This window comes from Citrus clementina, unplaced genomic scaffold (assembly GCF_000493195.1).
Source record: "Citrus clementina cultivar Clemenules unplaced genomic scaffold, Citrus_clementina_v1.0 scaffold_9, whole genome shotgun sequence".
Taxonomy (NCBI): Eukaryota; Viridiplantae; Streptophyta; class Magnoliopsida; order Sapindales; family Rutaceae; genus Citrus; species Citrus x clementina.
The window spans coordinates 18,772,451-18,776,849 of record NW_006261964.1 but is presented as its reverse complement, the minus strand read 5'-3'; positions in this window follow the sequence as shown (position 1 = coordinate 18,776,849).

Below are 4,399 nucleotides of genomic sequence, written 5' to 3'. Positions count from 1 at the left end.
TGGCATTTTGTGTAATCCATAAAAGGTACACAAATGTTGGAGTTGCTTGCGCCACCAAGTGAGTAGGGAATACCATTCGAATAGAGTCCATAGAAGATCTGGTGAGAACTCAGGAGTGGTAAGGTGGGTCAGGACTGGTTTGATGGGAAAAACTAACTTTATAGCATACAAGGCGGTGAGACACCACATGTACCAAAGCTCATCTTCGAAGATGGATAGAGAGGACATAGTGAGACCTGTGAGAAACAGGTGCTCCATGCAAAGATTAGGAAATCGGTCAGGTTTTTTGGTCTGAACATTAAAGAAAAACCGGTAAAGAAACTTCTTTGCAAAATCTTGCAGTTGGTAAGCCGATTGGAAAGAGATGTTCATGGGGAAATTTCTTTGGTTGAGAGCTTTGAAAGGAAGTTGGCGATTCATGGCTATAACTGGAATGGTTTGAATCGAGGAAATGAGTGTGGGTTTATTTATAGCTGGACGAGTGAGGAAGTCTGGAATGAGGTTTTGGTTGCCTTTTATGTGTTGAACAGTGAAATCATATTTAGCAAACCAGGTTTTGAGACTGAGTAATTGCTTGTCAGGTAGCAAGTTGTTCTTGAAGTCAAAGATTCGGCGAAAAGAAGAATTATCCATGTTGATAAGGAATTTGTGGCTGATGAGATGGAATTCAAATTTTTTAATTCCATATTTGACTGCCAAAATCTCTTTGTAGATCACATGGTAGTTCTTTTCAGATTCTTTGAATTGTCCGCTTGCATGTGCACAGAAATGACGCACGCCATTGATGTCTTAGAGGAGAATGGCACTCCAATAATCATCGCTGGCATCAGTCTGAAGGATACGCTGTCCACTTGTGGGAATTCTGAGTGGAGGAGGTGATTGTGCTATTACCTTTAGCTGGTTGACAACTTTTATCTGAGCAGGGCCCCGTGGAGGGCACTATTTTTTGAGCATGCGTGACAGCTGGCTGGTGTGGATTGTAACTTTTGGGATAAAATCACGGACATAATTAACAATCCCGAGGAATTGTTGTATCTGCTTTCTGTTGAGATGTGTGTCCGAAAACTTTAATAATTCGATTACAATATGTGAACCATGCTGATACTGGCCGTCTTTAATCACCATGCCAAGAAAGTCAAATGATTCCTTTCCTATGCTGCTTTTCTTTTTGGAAAGCATGATGCCATGTGCCTGCACAATGTGAAAGAAATCCAAAAGGAGCTTCTGGTGCCTCTTATGGTCAGAGGAAAATAACAATATATCGTCAATGTAGACCAATGCATGATGGAGAATAGGACTAAAGATTTTTGTCATGGCCTTTTGAAATAAGGAGGGAGCGACTTTAAGACCAAAAGGCATAACAGTCCATTGGTAATGGGCATCAGGGATGCAGAAGGCAGTTTTGTGACGGTCAACTAGTGAAATACCAAGTTGCCAAAAACCAGCTTTTAAATCAAACTTAGAGAAGATACGAGCCCCTTGAAGATGGACAAACAGGGTTTGGATTTTTGGAAGGGGAAACTTATCATCTTTAAGAAAAGAATTGAGTGGCTGGTAATCAATCACTAATCTCTTTTTTCCACGAACTAATTCAGATCATTTTTCAACATAAAAGGCTTGACAAGCCCAATCTGAATCAGTAGACTCAATAAGACCTTGTTGGAGTAACTGAGAACATTCTTGCTTAGCAAGCAAGAGATCTGAAGGAGACATACCCGAGTGTGAAGCTTTTGTGGGGTTTATGTCTTCGTTGAGTTTAAAAGAAAGGTGAATAAAAAATTGTTCATTTTTCCAAAGAGGCGAAGGATGATGGAACTGTGAATGGTTCTCTGTACAGAACTCTAAGAACTTTTGGGAGATCTGACTGTATGGAGATGGTGTTTCAGAAAGTGCATACAGAGTCCGAAGATTCTGCGATTAGAAAGGCAGTCTGATCATCTTGTGCTGATTGTTCTGAAAAATTTGATTTGACATCCTCATTCTCAGATAACAGAGAAGAATGTTGAAGATGTTGTATAAGACGAACAGCTTTGGTTGATTTGTGAGGACAATTTCGGGCAAAGTGACCGCGTTTCTTGCAAATGAAACAACGGTTGGATTTTTTCTTTCGGTACTAAGAAACATCTTTCTTTTTGAAATACCGAAAAGGTTTTTTTGGAGGAGGACTTTCTGTGGAAGTGTTTCCGGAAATGTCGTTTCTTTATGGTTGGACAAACACATTTCTTTTCATCATTACACTCGATTTTAAGATAAGGTTTTTTACAAGCTTCAGAGAAGGGTTTCTTGTCTTCCATGAGATCTTTGAAGAATTCTTTTTGTTCACAGATTTTATCAAGAGATAGCATGGCCATTTGGAAAATCTTTCCCAAAGAGATATCAGCTATGCTCAGATTAGTGGCTGTGAGTTTTCTTTGAAGATCAGGTTGTAACTCAGAAGGAAGAGAGGCTATGAAGACATGTTTAAGAGATGGCTCATTGAACCCATTTAGCTTGTAGAATATAATACTCATTCTTTTGTAATGAGCATCCAGAAGATGTCTTTTGAGAGAACAACATTTCATCTGATGGTATTCTTTTCTGTCTGCTTCAGTGGAAGCAGTTTTTTCACTGATGAATTGCTCATGAATAATATTGAGTGCTGTACCAATCGGAGATTCCATGAATTGGAGCTGTCTATATTCTCCTAAGCTTTCTAGCCAGTCTCGTAAAGAACCTGTGGAGCGGGCCATGAATTCACGAAGAACGGCTTGAGGTTGAGCATTAGGCTTGGTACCTTGGAGATCAATCCAACCAGCAAATTCTTGAAGTCTAGCAGACCATTTGTGACGAGGAATGTCATCAAATGTAAACCAAGATGCTGAACTGGTGGTGGTATTGGGTCTGTTTGAGAAGCTTGGTCAGAAAGATTGTCATCAACAATAGGTGTTGAAGTAGAGGCACTTGGATCTGCAGTTTCAGTGGCCATTAATATGCCTGTAATGTCAGCATATTCAGACTCAGAGTCAGTGGAGGCTTTTGATGAGTCATAGGAGGAGGACGAAGATGAATTATTTATTTCAGGCTCAGAAGAGTCGGAGGAATCTAAAGATTGGGTCTGGACAGTATGGTAATGATACTGGTCCATTGGGCCTTTATCTTTTTTAAGAGGCTCTGGAATGTCTTGTGGTGATTCTTCTGGAGGGATTGTAGAAGTAGAGGAAGTGGCCTTTGGACGTGGTTCGGAGATTTTGACTTTAGGTCTTGATTTTTTGGGTGAAGATGGTTGAGGAGTTGGTTGAAGGTGGGAGAAACCAAAGAACTGCTATAAACAAGTTGTTGAGGTCGGGATGGTGTGTAGAAAGGTGCATAGGTTTCAAAGATTGGAGGAGATACTGGTGTAGGTTGTGGTTGAGTAAAAAGGGAAGGTCGAGTTTAGCATCAATCCTGGACAATTCAGCTTTGAGCTTTCTGATCTCAGCTTCTTTTCTATTAAACTCTGGACCCCAGATATGGTTGTTGATCATCCGTCTAATATCGGTATCTAGTTCAGAAATCCAATCTTGAAGATGTATATACATCTGATCAAGACGACTGCTGATTGAATCAACTTTAGTTTCTGTCTGAGAGACTTGATTGGCAACACGGTCAATTTTCTTACCGAGTTGTTGAAGAGTATGATTTTGAGCGCTGGCATTTTTGGTTTGCCAGTTTAAAACGGCTTCATACTGTCTTGGCTCTTCAGGTTGCCCAGAGGCTATAACGGGAGAAAGTGTTTAATTTACTCTCAAGTGTAAGAGTGTCTAATTATATTATATCTCGGTGAGTCCGAGGTCTATCCACAGAGAAAGAATTTAATTTGTTTATTTTAGTTTATCTAAAAAATGAAAATAAAATTTAATATATGCAATTTAATTTAAGAAAAACTATGAAATTGAATTAGTTAGGGTTATGGATCCACTCCTAGTAATAAATACAATTTAATTAAATTCTTTTCATTTTTAGTTTATTGCCCAAAAGATTAATTGTATACAATTATAACTTAACTTGTCTACAATAAGTCAAAATACCATTTTTTCATACTTTATACTAGAGATATTAAGAATTCATTGTGCCAAAATCCCATGTTTGTCTACAATAAATCAAAATTTCAAAATATAAAATATGGATAAAATTAAATAGAAAATAAATTAATTTATATAATTAAAAATAGAATTTGATTAAATTATATTTATTTCCTAAGAGCTTCACCTTCCCTTAGCAATTAGTATTTAGCTCAACATAATTGAAATAAAGAGAATTATTAAAATAAAAAAACATAACGAAAAAAAGTATTTGAAAATTGAAAATAAAACTAATTTTATTTATTGAAAATATATTACAAAGAGAGATGAGAAGAAGAATTTGAGGGGAAAGAAGAGAA